Genomic DNA, 17908 nt, shown 5'->3' on the forward strand with positions numbered 1-17908 from the left:
TAAAGCCAAATCTATCCAAGTCACATTTTCCAAAACAATATGAGAACTGAAATACAGCTGTCCTTCCAAATTTGCACTTCTCTGAATGTTGCGACGTAGTTCTCCAACCAAACGATTTTTACAAAAATCCATATATTTGGGAAAATGTGCATAAAAGGTAATATATGAGTGAAAATAACATACAGAAATGCATTATATTAGGAGAAAGTGCTTTTAAAAATGTGTACATTAATCAAACCCTGCATGCAAAAAATGTGTTTGTTAGGAGAAATTCTCACTAAAATCCTGAAGGATTTCCATAAAGACTTTTAAAAAAACACCACAAATTGCTGCAAAAATGTGACTAACTGAATTTAAGATTGGAAAAATGAGAAACAGAGAACCGAAATTGACCACACTTCCTATCCTTACTCTTTCCTGAATCTTCCAACATTCAGCTTCACTGAGCAGCCCTGGATTCTAGTATGATGTGTGAGAGGGTAAAACATTATACATCTCTATCATGACCCTGCCCCTTGCTCACCTTAATTTGAAGCTAAAAAGCCCCAAACATTTCCTCATAGGGGAGTTACAACAATCCATTTTGTTTGCTTTCTTTCTGCATCTTTTAATGTTATCATTAGTCCATCTACAATATCCTTTTTGAGGTGTGGCCCTAGAACTGAGGTCAGTAGTCCAAATATGGCTATACCATACATTTCTATTGTAATATAATTTCTATTACCATATCAGTTTTATTTTCAACCCCTTTCCTCATGATCACTGATCACTATTCATAAAATTCAGCCACCGCACTCTGGGTTGACATTTTCATTGAGCTCTCCACTGTGACCCCCAAGTTGTCTTTCCTAGTCAGCCACCTCAAGCTCAGACCCCATCAATGTATACGTGAAATTCCGTGGGGAATGTGCCACAATATGCATCACTTAAACTTACACTGAACTGCATTTGTCATTTTAATCCCCATTCCCTCTGCTCAGAGAGATCATTTTGGAGCTCTTAACAATCCCGTTTTTGTCTGATGTGAGCCACCCAGTCTGATGTGAGCAGCTATAACAATTCTGGCTCCAATAATATATATAAATTTGAGGCCATTTTAAAGCTTATGATTAGATCTTGGGAGCAAGTTATCAACTCACCAAGAAGAGAATTAATTCTACTGCATGTCCCAGCCTCCACCTCTCAGTGCTCCCGTGATGCTCTTCACTGAATACAAATATAGAACCATTTGAAGAGGTGATTACCGCAGCGCACAGATTTGTAATGTGATGCTTTACAAGTGGCACTGAGCCCACCTTAGTAGAACTTCCCATCCCTTGTATGATCTTCCCATCCCTCTCAATTCATTCCCACAGGAGGCAGTGATGGCTTTATAGACAAATTCATGAAGGATAAGGCTATTAGTGGCTACTAGCCATGATGGCTGTGCTCTGCCACTATAATCAGAGGCAGTATGCTTCTGAATACCAGTTGCTGAAAACCCCAGGAGGAAAGAATGCTCTTGCGCTCAGGTCCTGCTTATGGGCTTCCCATAGGCATCTGGTTGGCCACTGTGAGAACAAGATGCTAGACTAGATGGGTGACTACCTGATCCAGCAGGCTTTTCTTATGTTGTTATGTGGCATCCTCTACCATGCCTGGAACCTTTTTTCCTATGGTACCCACCCTCTTAATCAGATTTAGGACTCTACATGTGTCTATCCGTATGATGGACACTAGTGACACCAGCACTATTACAAACTGTATATTCATGGCGTTGCCCTTGCATTTAATTACTAGCATACACCTGCCCTTGGTTGGAAGGGGGGCATCATAAACCTTAGGTTTATCTTCTTATATTCTAAATAAAGGGGTTTGTTTTGCATTTTGTTAATGATAGGTTCAGGTATGACATTAACTCGTACCCCTGCATCTAGCATGTATGTCATCATAAATCTATTGGTGTCCAGGGAAATGGTCCAGTCTTGTGATGCATCCTCCTCTTGCAGCATGCCAATGTAGAAATCTTCACCACTTCTCAGAGTTGCAGTCACTCTCTTCATCATGCAGAGAGTTTATTATACTTCATGTGCAGTTTTTTTATTGCAGACACTTGCAACATGGTGCAGCCTCTTGCTTTTTTTGCAGTGCTTTCCATATGCTGGGCACTGCATTGGCTCATGAAGGCAGCCACATTTGATGCACAGTTGCCGGTTTCCTCTTGTTCACTTCTTGCTGCATTTGTTTGCTTCCATCTGGAGCTCTTAGTTCTGTTTGGTTTCTGCATGGCCTACTGTGGTGGTACATTTAAGAATTCCTAGGACTCCAGTTGGATTCTCTCTTCCTTGTAATGTTTGCATTCTCTGCTCTGTTGCTTCAGCTGTTTTGCAAATTCTGAGGATATTTTCTAACGTGAGTTCATAATCTTCTTCTTCTGTGCCTCCAAGTCGACTGCGACTTATGGTGACCCTATGAATCAGCGACCTCCAAGAACATATGTCATGAACCACCCTGTTCAGATCTTGTAAGTTCAGGTCTGTGGCTTCCTTTATGGAATCAATCCATCTCTTCTTTGGTCTTCTCCTTTTTCTACTCCCTTCGGTTTTTCCCAGCATTATTATCTTTTCTAATGAATCATGTCTTCTCATGATGTGTCCAAAGTATGATAACCTCAGTTTCATCATGTTAGCTTCTAGTGATAGTTCTGGTTTAATTTGTTCTAACACCCAATTATTTGTCTTTTTCACAGTCCATGCAAAGCTCTCCTCCAAAACCATGTTTCAAATGAGTTGATTTTTCTCTTATCCGCTTTTTTCACTGTCCAACTTTCATATCCATACATAGCAGAGCTTGGAAAAGTTACTTTTTTGAACTACAACTCCCATCAGCCCCAGCCAGCATGGCTACTGGATTGGGCTGATGGGAGTTGTAGTTCAAAAAAGTAACTTTTCCAAGCTCTGATACATAGAAATCAGAAATACCATGGTCTGAATGATCCTGACTTTAGTGTTCAGTGATACATCTTTGCATTTGAGGACCTTTTCTAGTTCTCTCACAGCTGCCTTCCCTAGTCCTAGCCTTCTTCTGATTTCTTGACTATTGTCTCCATTTTGGTTAATGACTGCGCCGAGGTATTGATAATCCTTGACAAGTTCAATGTCCTCATTGTCAACTGTAAAGTTACATAAATCTTCTGTTGTCATTACTTTAGCCTTTTTGACGTTCAGCTGTAGTCCTTCTTTTGTGCTTTCCTCTTTCACTTTCATCAGCATTCGTTTCAAATCATTACTGGTTTCTGCTAAGAGTATGGTATTGTCCGCATATCTTAAATTATTGATATTTCTCCCTCCAGTTTTCACACCTCCTTCATCTTGGTCCAGTCCTGCTTTCCGTATGATATGTTCTGCGTATGGATTAAATAAATAGGGTGATAAAATACACCCCTGTCTCACACCCTTTCCAATAGGGAACCAGTCAGTTTCTCCATATTCTGTCCTTACAGCAGCCTCTTGTGCAGAGTATAGGTTGCGTATCAGGACAATCAGATGCTGTGGCACCCCCATTTCTTTTAAAGCATTCCATAGTTTTTCATGATCTACACAGTCAAAGGCTTTGCTGTAATCTACAAAGCACAGGGTGATTTTCTTCTGAAATTCCTTGTTCCGTTCCATTATCCGATGTATGTTTGCAATGTGATCTCTGGTGCCTCTTCCCTTTCTAAATCCAGCTTGGACGTCTGGCATTTCTTGCTCCATCAGAGCTTGGAAGTAACTAGTCACAAGTAACAAATTACTTGTAATTCATTACTTTTTTGAGTAACGAGTGGGTAATTCCTTTATGTTTTGATTGTAATAGAACTAGGAGTAATTTTACTACTTTTGTGGAATAATTGTAACATTTCCAGAATTACTTTTGGGCATTACTTGGGGGGGGAGAGCAGGGGAAGTCTTCTGCTCCTTTGATTTGTGAATGAAAATCATGTGCCTCAAACTGGGCTTCTGTGCAGTGTTGCTCTTTCCTCATGATCTGTGGATGGATAGGAGGCGATGAGGGAGGAGGCGGAGAGTGAGATGGGGTGGAGTGGAGAAAACAATTATTTTAAAAAATGGATAGTGGTGGTGAAGAATGGAGTGGAGGGGAAAAGGATCCGAAGGTCAAGAACATGGATAAAGGAGGAGAAGGAGGCAGCAGCAGAATGGAGATAAAGAACTGTGGAGGTGAAAAATGACAATGTGTGTGTGTGTGTGAATACTGTGTTTGCACTTGGCACACAAAGTGGCCTCCACCACCCTCTCTGCCTACTGTGCTGCATTTGCAGTATTTTAACTTTTTTGCATCTCAGGGGAAAATGTTTGCTTGAGTGAGTGTCCCTTAGTTGGTGGCAGGGCAGGGTCCAGGAGGTGGTTAAGTGAGAGAGATTATGCTGGCTGGCTGAATGGGGGGGGGTTGCACATGGTTTGACTGAGTAGTGGCCTCTGCCTCCCTCCCCACCTCCCTTACCAGCAGAGAGACCACCATTGCTATCTTATGGATAAAAAGAATTATTCTACTACCTCTGCATGTGTGTGTTTATTTTTAATGTTGTTTTAGGCTACTTAGATGTGCAGCAGCCAAGGCCAGCCCCTTGTAGGCGTGGTTTTTTTTAAGTAACTGAAATGTGATTGTAGTGATTACTTTGGATGAAAAGTAAAGTAATCAGTTACTTTCAGAGCAATTGTAATTGTAATGGTAATTACTACTTTTTTTGCCCATGTAACTGTAACTGTAATTTATTACTTTTTAAAAGTAATCTTCCAAGCTCTGCGCTCCATATATGGTAAGAGCCTTAGTTGTAGAATCTTGAGCATTACTTTAGTTGCATGGGATATTAAGGCAATCTTTTCTGATGCTGTTGTCTTTGATTCCCAATACTAGCTGGTCTCTGATGCAGGACTCAGTGAACTCTCCAAAACTGCATGTTGTGCTTAGCAGCCTGACATCAACCACAAAAGCCTCAACAAGTTCTCTTTCTTTTTGCAGTCTCCTGCTGAATGTATAATATTCAAAGGTCTCGTTGCTTTCAGGGAGGCAGTATTGCTCAGATTTTTTCTCCACAATCTTGTAGTTAAGTTCTTCATTGGCAGAAAATTGTAAACCATTGTATAAATGCACTGCTTCTTTGCGTGCTATATTGAGAAAGAAATCCATCTTCTGTGCACCTTCCATTGCTGTTTTTCCACTTGCCATCAGATACAGGTCAAAGGCTTGCTTCAATTTTTTCCAAAGCAAAGCAGCAGAAGGAACCAGTGCAAATACTCTGAGGTAGGCCACATTCACACTATAAATTTATTCCACTATTATCCCACTTTAAAAAGTCATGGCTTCTCCCAAAGAATCCTGGAAAGGATAGTTTGCGAGGGGTGCTGAGAGTTGTTAGGAGGCCCGTACTTCTCTCAGAGAGCTATAATTCTCTGAGTGGTTTAAAGATCAATCCCTCTTCCCAAGGAACTCTGGGAACTGTAGTTCTGTGAGGGGAATAGAGGTGTCCTACAACAAAGGCTCTTACCATATATGGAGCGAGAAATGCCAGACATCCATAGAATCATAGAATCATAGAGTTGGAAGGGGCCTTGTAGGCCATCGAGTCCAACCCCCTGCTCACAGCAGGAAATCCACAGCTAGAGCATCTCCCGCAGATAGCTGTCCAGCCTCTGCTTGAAGACATCCAGCGAAGGGGATACCACCACCTCCCTAGGCAGTCGGTTCCATTGCCGAACTGCCCTTACTGTCAAGAAGTTCCTTCTAATGTCCAATCTGAATCTACGCTCCTGCAACTTAAAACCATTAGACCTAGTCCTACCCTCTGAGGCAGCAGTGAACAAATCTGTACCCTCCTGTATGTGACAGCCCTTCAGGTACTTAAAGAGTGCAATCATGTCACCCCTCAGCCTTCTCTTCACCAGACTGAACATGCCAAGTTCCTTCAACCTATCCTCATAAGACTTGTTCTCCATACCGGCTATCATCCTCGTCGCCCTCTTCTGAACCCGCTCTAACTTGCCTATATCTTTTTTAAAATGAGGCACCCAGAACTGAACGCAGTATTCCAGATGAGGCCTGACTAATGCAGAATACAGTGGGACTATTACTTCCCTCGACCTGGAAACTATAGCTCTGTTTATGCAGCCCAAAATCGCGTTTGCCTTTTTTGCCGCAGCATCACACTGCTGGGTCATGTTCAACTTGCGATCCACTACAATTCCTTTTTTTTTACAATAATTTTTATTCAAATTTTCATAAAACATACAAAACAAAATCATAAAACATTCAAAGACAAAAAACAAAACAAAACAAAAATGATTAAACAAAAAAAATAAAATGTTGACTTCCCATTTGTCACAGATCAAATCAGTTATAGGTCTACAATATATAACAATCCTGTCTCTTAAATTATATTATAAAATCACTTTCCTCCAGTAGTTATCTTAATTAATCATCAAATCTCATAAACATTACTTTATTCTTTCCACAAAAAGTCAAAGAGAGGTTTCAATTCTTTAAGAAATATATCTATCAATTTTTCTCCAAATAAACATGTCAATTAATCCATCTCGTTAATAATAATAATAATCTTATTGTCATAACCATAGTCCAAATAAACATATCGATTAATCCATCTCATCAAAATCTGTTAGGTCCAATAATTTCAATAGCCATTATTCCATTATCCATATTAATTCCATCTTCCATCTTCAATAGTCCTGTTAAGTCCAGTAATTTCAGTGTCCAATCTTCCATTATCAGTATTCCATAATAATCTTGCTGTCATAGCCATAGTCATATAATAAGAGTCTGATGGGAATTTCCTCTATCCCAAATATTTTCTTGCCATCAATTCTGAATAAGTTGGTGAAATATTTTGTAAAGTCATATCTCTGTTCTTCTTTTTTACAGAATGCACTGGCTCATCTCTTGAGAGTTTTTCCATTGTCACATGGCTGCAGTTAATTCCATAGATTTTCTCTATATCAAGCTCCATCACATCATTCCAGTCCAGAAGATTATCCAAGCCATTGATAACTTTCTCTCTAATATCTTCATTAATTTCTTCAGAGATAACGTTAAATTCCAAACAGTAGATTTTATTTCTAATATCCATAAACTCCAGATCTTTTTCCAATTCCACATTTGTTCCAATCTCCAGGGCTTGTGTCTTCCCTTTATTTTTTCTTTTCTCATCTCTGATCTCATTCTCCTCTCTCACAGGATCCCCTATTTCTTTAAGCTCCTGCGTCATTTTGCTCAGTTCCATTTTCAGCTCCTTACTGCCCTGTCGCAGGATTTGTTTCGTTATCTCAATCTCATCCATTATTTTCTGAAACATAATTACTTCCAGATTCTCAGCCACTTTCTTGATTGCCATTTTTAAAACCACGAAAACAAAACAAAACAAAAATAAAGAAGAACCACTTCTTATTTCAGCAACAATTGGGTTAATATTCCAGGCTTGATGACATCACAGTATAAACAGAGCAGCCTGCCTTATCTCTCTATGTTCAAGAATACAAAACAAATTTAGTTCCCAGCATCAAAACAGTTAGTGGCGTCGTGAAGAAGCAGATTCGTCAAAATAAAATAGACCAAAAAGAGAATAGTCCCAGACAATATAATATTCCTCGGAATAGAAATCCCTCTTCTGTTTATATCTTTAGAATGCACTTCCAGGACAGCTTTTTGCAATAGAAACAGAGATAAGCTGTTAATTTCGTGAATAACAGAGAAGAGTTATAGCTCACCCAGAAGTTCTTTAAAGCTGATTCATTTGACAAATCTCTTTTTGCTGCAACAATTTAAACCAAGTAAAAAAAATAATAGAAAGAAGGGTGCTTGCCTGTTAGTCCGTTTTCTCTTTGAAGAAAAGATAAACGTATCGCATTAATCAGATAGAGCTTGTTCGGAAGTCCGTCCGGCATTGCTGGCTGGACCTTTTCTCATAAATTAATGAAATCCAGTCCTCCCAACAAAAACAGGCTTTTGAGGTTGATCTCTACGTTTCTCCCTGCCCGGGAGAAATTTCATCAGTCAAAAAAAAAAATGTTCTGACTGATTTATATCTGAATAAGCTTCTTCTGCGGCGGGAGCCCGTCTCAAAAGCAGGCACAAGCGAAGTCACCCTTCCCGGAAGTCGCGATCCACTACAATTCCAAGGTCCTTCTCACACGCTGGATTCCAAGCTGGATTTAGAAAGGGAAGAGGCACCAGAGATCATATTGCAAACATACGTTGGATAATGGAACGGACCAAGGAATTTCAGAAGAAAATCACCCTGTGCCTTACAGACTACAGCAAAGCCTTTGACTGTGTAGATCATGAAAAACTATGGAATGCTTTAAAAGAAATGGGGGTGCCACAGCATCTGATTGTCCTGATGCGCAACCTATACTCTGCACAAGAAGCTGCTGTAAGGACAGAATATGGAGAAACTGACTGGTTCCCCATTGGAAAGAGTGTGAGACAGGGGTGTATTTTATCACCCTATTTGTTTAATCTGTACGCAGAACATATTATACGGAAAGCAGGATTGGACCAAGATGAAGGAGGTGTGAAAATTGGAGGGAGAAACATCAATAATTTAAGATATGCAGATGATACCATACTCTTAGCAGAAACCAGTAATGATTTGAAACGAATGCTGATGAAAGTGAAAGAGGAAAGCACAAAAGCAGGACTACAGCTGAACGTCAAGAAGACTAAAGTAATGACAAGAGAAGATTTATGTAACTTTACAATTGACAATGAGGACATTGAACTTGTCAAGGATTATCAATACCTTGGCACAGTCATTAACCAAAATGGAGACAATAGTCAAGAAATCAGAAGAAGGGTAGGACTGGGGAGGGCAGCTGTGAGAGAACTAGGAAAGATCCTCAAATGCAAAGATGTATCAATGAACACCAAAGTCAGGATCATTCAGACCATGGTATTCCCGATCTCTATGTATGGACGTGAAAGTTGGACAGTGAAAAAGGCAGATAAGAGAAAAATCAACTCATTTGAAACGTGGTGTTGAACGAGAACTTTGCGCATACCATGGACTGTGAAAAAGACAAATAATTGGGTGTTAGATCAAATTAAACCAGAACTATCACTTGAAGCTAAAATGTTGAAACTAAGGTTATCATACTTTGGACACATCATGAGAAGACATGATTCACTAGAAAAGACAATAATGCTGGGAAAAACAGAAGGGAGTAGAAAAAGAGGAAGGCCAAACAAGAGATGGATTGATTCCATAAAGGAAGCCACAGACCTGAACTTACAAGATCTGAGCAGAGTGGTTCATGACAGATGCTCTTGGAGGTCACTGATTCATAGGGTCGGCATAAGTCGTAATCGACTTGAAGGCACATAACAACAACAACAACAACAACAGCAACAATTCTTAGCACCCTTCACAAACCACAGTTCCCAGGGTTCTTTGGGGGAAGACATGACTGTTTAAAGTGGAATAACAATGGAATAAAAGTATGGTGTGAATGTGGCCATAGAGTACAAAAGACCGTGAGATCTTGGGTTCACCATGACAGGGCCCTTCTAACAGTGTCACCATGGTTTTAAACTATCTCCCTGATGAGGGATAATTCTGTCCACTAGCACTAGAGAGACTTTAGAATTTTCTGATAGATTGGCTCTCTGGGGGAATGGCATATTTGGAAGGAGGTATTTTGTCTTGACCCCAGTTTCCATTGTATTTTATTGCCATTTCAATTTGTATTTTAAGTAGATTTGTAAAGCTAATTCGTAGATCTGTTAGAGCAAAAGGCAGGACAGAAACATGCATATAAATTAACAAATAAATATTGTTTTCAGCCTAAGTATCATTTTAATTCTTATTCAATTATTACAAAATCTGAATCACATGTGCACATATATCTACAGCACAAGTTCTACATCACATACCTTATTCCAATTGAAAAGTTAATATTATTTGTTTTCAACCATTTACATGCCATTTAATTACAATTGTTCCTAAGCAATGTACAAAAAATTCAATACAATGAAAATGAAAGCCAGTTAAATTTATAAAATCAGAATTCAGTTAAAATGCCTGCTGGAGTAAAAAAAAGTCTTCAGTACGTACCAGACTTTCAACAGGGAGGGGGCCTGTCTCACTTTAACTGGAAGGGATTTCCATAAAATTGGGCCCACAATACTGAACACATGGCTCTTGGTGGATACAAGCTGTCCATCTGAGCCATGGAAGACCACTAACAGTGACTCCCCCAAAGACGTCTTTGATGATCAGGTAGGGATATAAAGGATATAACACAAGCTCATATGAAATTATTACCTTTTATTTATAAGCAATACCTACTTTAAAGCAAGTCTCACAAAGCAATAAAACTTCACTGCCTGACTTATTGTGTCTATCATCTACAAAGTGTGAGGGGTTTCCCACCCACCCCCACACCAAAATTGCCAAGCAAATTTCCCACACAGAAATTCATATCAAGATCTTGATATCCCAACACCAGGCTAAATGTTACCACATATTGCATTAAAACACACACATATTTGCCACCACCAATCTTCTGGAGACAGAACACCTCTGTGAAACAATGGATTTTTCCCCTGAATCATTGAATAGGATGCAGAACCCCATTTCAAGGAGCAAACAAAAAATATGGAAAAATGTTATATCTGTTTACACAATGTATTACTTTCTAATACATAATGTACTCTCCGTGCCAGTGTTGTATCAATAATTCACCCCAAAAAGCTTTAATAAATTTAATTGTGTTGCTCCAATTACCAGCCACTTAAGGACAATTTAAGGCCCAAGTCCTGATGCTTTGAAATTATTCTCAGCTCTATGTACTAGCAAATGCAATCTCTTTTTTGCTCACCATTTACAAAAAATGACATCTGCTCTGTTTCCATCTTTGTTTTGAAATGCAAGATGATTTGAGTATTTTGTTTCTCATCCTGTCTAATAAGACTGCCAAAATCACAGCCAAGTGTATTCTTATCCAAACTTCTGCAGACTCAAATTTTCAAAACCTGCACACACCATTTTACTAAACTCATATGTCAGGCAGAAAAGAAACCACAACTTTCCCCACCATTTTAAAATTGTAAAACTTTAAAAAAGAGAACAAAATCTGATCCTTACGTTATATATTGACAAAAAATGAACCATGGTGTGATAAATGTTGATGTGAGTACCTTTTATGAGTTCACTGTTGTAGTAGTTTGATTTATATACCACTTATTTGCTGAAATGGCTTCTAAGATGTTTACAGCATAAAATCAATAATTAAACACATACATAATTTTTACCAGTTTCATTGTCTTTATGCTTAGGTTTCCTGAAATCTACATTCCCTGAAATATAATAACATTTTTGGCAGAGCCACATCACAGTTTAGCACTTTCAATCTTGATTATTTCAACTAGAGATAATTAAGCATGTGCTTAACACTCTCATTGAAAACCGCTGGACTTAAATGTTCAGGGAAGAGAAACCTTCATTTCTGAGACTTTTGCTCAAAAAATGAGCCAATTTCTAGGTTTTTTGGGGGAGGAGGGAGGAGAAATCAGCTGCTTTCTAAGTCAATCTGGGTGAGTTTGCGCATCTCGCCTAGAGTGGCCGTTAATTCAGCCAGATAGGCGGCCTAGAAATAAAATTTTATTATTATTATTATTATTATCTCTACTTCTTAAGTATGAGCCAGCTCATCAACAGCCTTTCTCCTGAAATGGCCTCAAACTATCCCTATCTTTTGAATGAACTGGATTGAGGGTTCTTGAATACATCCCTTTGTCCATATCTACAGAGACAACTTATATGACCAATGTTGTGGTCACTGGAGCTTCCATGGGTTTTGCCAGCAGTTAGGTCTGTCTAGGGGAAACAATGGCCAGAGGTCCCACCAAAGAACACCTATGGTTTAGGGAGATCTCAGGAAAAATTGGACTTCAACAGCAGTTTATCTTTATAAATCTTATCTTTACACATTAGACACCTTTACTGGTAATGCCTTAGCCACTGAGTCAGAATCAATTCAAAATATGTTACAAAGTGTGTAGATATATGACTTCCATATGAGTACATCATCAGTATAGGCCTGAGCCAAATAGGTAGAGTCAATTATAAGCAGAAGTCAAATATCAGGCTTATAGCTCAGAATTACATATCAGGCTTATACATCAGTATACATTGCAGTATACGGTTAACATATCTTAAAGTATAATGTTATATCAGTCCAGACTTATACATGTTACATTGCAATATTTGTGAAGATATATTGCAAGGAATCAACAGAAAACAAGTTACACTTCCCTGTTCGTACATTTCAATTTCTTACCCATAATGAAATAGAACCTTCTCATCCTTGTGGGAGGCAGACCTCTGGTTATTGGCAGCAGCATAGCAATGTCTTCAGCCAAGTCTGCAAGGAGACTGGCCAACTACTGCCCTTGATTTCCTCTTTTTACAGGAGTGTCTCAAGGCTATGACCTCACTCAACAGCTGTCTGCTTATCAGTTGCTGCCTCTGTGCAGTGTCTCTCCATGCCACCTGCCAGGGGCAGCAAGCAGGACCAGCTAACCTTCCAACTAGTCACTTTAACCAGAAGTAGGTGTTGTCCACACCACATAAGGCAGCTGTAGCTGGCAGCTACATGTTATCTCTTTTGTTTATACAAGCAGGAGTGCCTTGGCTGATTGCCAGAATTAGAAAAAGGAGGGGGGAGCAGAAAAACTTCTTCCAGTTTGGAATTCACAAGGCTTGACTGGATACCATGAGGAGGTCTGAGTACCTGGACATATAATATCCTATACATGAGGATTAATACATACATTTTAAAGACTCCTAGATGGGAAATGTATTGACCATGGTGTCAGCCCATAACACTCCAAAACCCACTGCTATTTTATTTGTCCAGGACTTCTAGTTTGTCACCTGAACTAATTTTAAAAGGAACTACTTCTTAACATAGCACATATTAAACTATGGGATTTGTTGTCACTTGATGTGGCAATGCCACCAATTTGGATGGCTTTAAACAAAGATGGCACAAATTCATTAAGGGCAAAGCTATCAATTGCTACTAGTCATTGTCATAACAATGTGGCTTCCTCTTTAGGTCTCTAACCTTCATACTCTCAGCAGGCCGGTGGCTACTGATACCAACTTTTTGCTTACTGGAAACACTTGTGTCCTGTCCATGTCCCAATAATTACACAATTATGTTATTACTTCATTATTCTACATCATTCATTTCAATGCAAAGGAAATGCAAATGGAGGAAGATGTGGTCAATTATGTATCATTTGTGGACTGAAAACAACAACCGTAAAAACTGATCATATTTGCTAGATTGATTTCTATTCCAGACATGGGATGAATAAATGAACATTGGCAAATCCTGCTCCCATTTCCATTTCCTTTGGAATTCTCCTGACATCCCTAGCCACCTGGAGCTCCCCCAGCCTTGCTGCCACCACTGGCTCCACTGCCCACCCCCACATGAACCACCACTGCTTCCCTTGGTAAAGCAGATTCCAAATGGGAGCCAAGCAATTCTTAACTGTCGGCAATATTAATTCACAGATCCTCCGTGGAGCAGAGTGGTAAGCGGCGGTAACACAGCCGAAGCTCTGCTCACGGCCGGAGTTCGATTCCAACGGAAGGAGGAAGTCGAATCTCCGGTAAAAGGGGTCGAGGTCCACTCAGCCTTCCATCCATCCATGGTCGGTAAAATGAGTACCCGGCATATGCTGGGGGGTAAAGAAAGGCCGGGGAAGGAACTGGCAATCCCACCCCATATATACGGTCTGCCTAGTAAACGTCGCAAGATGTCACCCTAAGAGTCGGAAACGACTCGCACTATAAGTGCGGGGACACCTTTACCTTTACCTTAACTTGAAAATTTCCAGGTTAGCTTTAAGATGAGAATATTCAGAATTTAGATGAGTGAAAAAAACAGTTAGAAGTTTTGGGATTGCAGAGGCAAGGTTTGCAATTAACCCAACATTTATATTTCTTAACATCTACAGAGTATGCCATTTCATTTCAGCCCTTCACTATTCTGTGTGACACCAGTTGAATGCCCAGGCAAAATCTCTCAAGTGTGAGAATAGGACAGAGACCAATCCATCTTTAAAAGGTGGGTTGATCTATATATGCTTGCAGTTAACATTGCCACTCCAGTGACTACTTTGTTTCCATTCAAGAGCCTGTTCTGAAAGCACTTGCATACCTTCTTCAATCTTCTTTCAAAAGGAACCCGCTGAACATTTAAAGAACCCCTTAAACATTTCTAGAATATACAGAAGTGTTTTCTTTTGCCCATTGTTGAAATCCATAAGATTTTCTTTTTCATTCAAAAACATTGTCCCTTAATGAAAACATTATCCACATCATTATTCATTCAAACGTTGTGCAAATTTTTGTTATATCCAAGAACAGAGTATAACATTTGCTTGGGTTGCATAAGTCAGGTGGAATAAAAGAAACAAAGAAGGGTACACAGCAGGTCTAGTCTTTCAATTGCACACTTTCTATCACTCCTGAGCATTAAAAAAACCACTTTGACAATGTGTGTTTCTTCCCAGCACAAAGGAGTATCCCAAAGTACGTTTTGTGTGTGTATGCTTTCAGCACTAGTCCCATCTCCTTTCTTTTATTCTGCAGAGAGTTTTATTTAGCTATACTGGATTTTATGGTACTTATGGCTATTGAGTCTCATGCTCAACAGTCAGTCAGAAATATGCAGTGGATGTATGCATATCCTGCAACAAAACCCTGAATATTGAAGAGAAGTGAGCTGCTTAGGAGCAGGGGTGTAGTCGTCTGGGATCCCAGGGGGTGTTAGACCTCTTACTTTTTTGGGTCCCATGTCTCCAGCATCCTATGAGCCAATCAGCATGAAAGAGGAGCGTGTTACCCACTGAGAAGAGTCCCAATGAGCGTCAATTGCAAGCAAGCTATTCGTTCCTACTTCAAAAAGCCAAGGCATGTTGTGGAGAGTGAGAATTCTGTAACTGCAGAAGAAGAGACAGTGAATCCTGATGACAGCATCCCATCTACATCATCAAGCAGTTTGGAAGCAGCAGGAGATAAATGTGTAGACACAATGCAGCAATTCAAGCAATATCTCTGACGGTGAGAAAGGACAGTCAAATGGTGACTGTATAGAGAAACAAAAAGTAGCATTCAAGCCTGGCCAAATTATTCTATAATCTTTGTAGGTTGTAAACTCTTAGAAGTCAGTGTGGCTGTTAGGAGCATGGCTGTGACTATCATAAAAGGACCCTGCCACTATACTAGGAGGTAGTTTGAACATCCTCTGAAACAACAGCTCATTTCTGAAGGGGTCCAAAGTGAAGTGGGTTGATACTGAAGCTTCAGATTCCCCTTTGGAAGAGTAGTTATTACATTAAGTGCATCAGGAGGACAGGGCACCACCTTGCTGCTAAAAGCGGTGTCTGTGTCAACAGCTGGATCTGATCTGGTGTGGAAGAGGGCAGAACAGACAATGCTGCCACTGACATTGGCAGAGAAGGAGAGTAACTCCATCAAGCCCCTCCTGCAAAGATTCTAACTGCCATCAAGTCATCTGTCTGAGGAAAAAAATGTGTGGCAGGCTGAGGGAAGGGAATAAAGGATAGTACTGTTTTATTGTAATAATGTGAAAACCTTAATAAACTACATTAAAAGGAAGGGAATGCCTTTTAAAAACACCCCCAAATTCAAAGACTTTCACTGTACTAAATTTTATATAGTGTGCTCAAGCACTACAGTATACTTCCATATATTTTCTTAGTGAGGTGTCATCCATCCACTCTATTAGGGATGAAGCACTTCCTGTCATTTTGCTGCTGATTTTCAGCAAAGTAAAAAAAAGCCTTAAACTTTTTCATTTATTATTCTGTAGCACCTACACCTAAGTAGCTGAAATTTTGGAGGGAACTTACCAATGGGCACCTCTACACAGTATGTCAACCCAAACTATAAAGGCTTCCCTTACACAAAAGCCCTGCACCTACCTGTCTGAAATTTGGCCAGCTTTACACCCTTAGAAGGGGCCATTACACCTCCAAAGTTCATCCAATTCTGTTCAAAAATGTAAATATTATAGGCACATTGTGATTTTCCCATTTAAATCAGTGGGAAATGCAAGCAAAGCATCACTGATGATACACATGCTATTAGCCACAATCAATATCTGTTCTATATCTATCCCTCTTCTAGCTTCTTCTAGCTAAGTAACTCGATGAAGCAGGAATGAAACAAAGCAGATACCCAAATTAAGCAACAAATATGATTCCAAACTTTCCCCCCCAGAGCCCTAATTACAAAGACTCTGATCTACTAAGATGTAACCAGATGTCCCCTGTGCAGAATTTCACTGTATATAATTTTCAATCAGATCTGACAGAAACTTACCAAGGCTATTTTTAAGGGTCACAAGTTCCTGTGAAAATATGTTACACCATCCCACTATTTCTAAGGGCCCCCTTTTTTTTTTAGAAAACATCGCACAATATTTGGCCTCCTGTTACTGTCCTTGCCTTATGTGACATCACAAGACTATGTAAATATGTAGATCTGTTTTTGCTTATATTCATTTGCTAACATATGACCATATTTGGTAAATAGAGAAGGGAGGGGTAAAACTGAATGAAAGGGAGTGAGTGTCTGGTGTGAATGTATCTGATTGGATTCTGTTGGATTCTCTGGCTGGGAGGAAGTAATGAGTGAGGGTTTGTGTTTAAAATATCCTGTAGGTTGTGCCAGTTAGGGAGTCAGTTGGTTTTATTCTGGAGCTTGGATAGTTAGATAGATTAGGAAATGGGGAAGAGGGTGATGATTGGCCTGGGCAGGATTAAGATATAGTTAGATAGTATAGTGTGTAATGTGTTAGATCTTATTTCTATCGGTAAGATTTAAACTTTATCATCTGGAATTAATAAAGTATATTTTGTTCATTGTTCCACACTCATACCTCTATGCTTGATTACTGCATACCATAAGTAAATATCAGTCAGGGAGGAGGTGAATAAACAAATGATACTGAGATTAAAATTGTTAATTTATAGTGTCTCTTGGCAAATACCGTAAAAATGTTTCATTTTGAAACTGGTAGCAGCATTATACCATAAGGGTATCCCTTGAAGGAAAGCATTGCCTCACGTACAACTGAGTGATAACAATATCCACAGTGGGTTTGGGGTATCCAGGATCATCCAGAGATAAGGGTGGGATACTGTGGAGTGCCCAGGCTGTGAGTGAAATAGTGCACACAAAGGTTGAGAAGTGTTGAATAGCCTCTGTACAAGTGTAAAGGGTAGATAATTGTATAGAAGCTGACATCCCCCTCATCTGCTGCAGGCAGGCAGGCATAGGTTGTTGTTACAAAGGGAGAGAAATTTGATTCAGTTTGCATGTAAAGCCAAATCTATCAAATTTGCACTTTCTTACACAATTATGAGAATCAAAATGCAGCCATCCTTCAAAATTCACATTTCTCTGAATTTTGTGATGCAGTTCTTCAACGAGTGTTTACAAAAATGCATATATTAGGGGAAATGTGTATAAAAATGAATATAGTAGTGAAAATAACATACAAAATTCATTTTATTCGAAGACGAATGCTTGCCAAAATGTGTACATTAGCCAAAACTTCAGTCAACACTGCAAACAAAATCCATATATTAGGAAATGGTTAGGAATGCGTTTTACCAACTTCGGTTGGTAGCCCAGCTACGTCCCTATTTGAGTAAAGAGGACCTTACATCAGTGGTACATGCTCTGGTAACCTCACGTTTGGATTACTGTAATGCGCTTTACGTAGGGCTACCTTTGAAGACAGTTCGGAAGCTACAACTAGTGCAAAATGCGGCGGCCAGATTGCTGACAAGGACCAAGCGGTCCGAGCATATA

Source organism: Rhineura floridana, chromosome 5 (assembly GCF_030035675.1).
Source record: "Rhineura floridana isolate rRhiFlo1 chromosome 5, rRhiFlo1.hap2, whole genome shotgun sequence".
In the NCBI taxonomy this organism is placed as follows: Eukaryota; Metazoa; Chordata; class Lepidosauria; order Squamata; family Rhineuridae; genus Rhineura; species Rhineura floridana.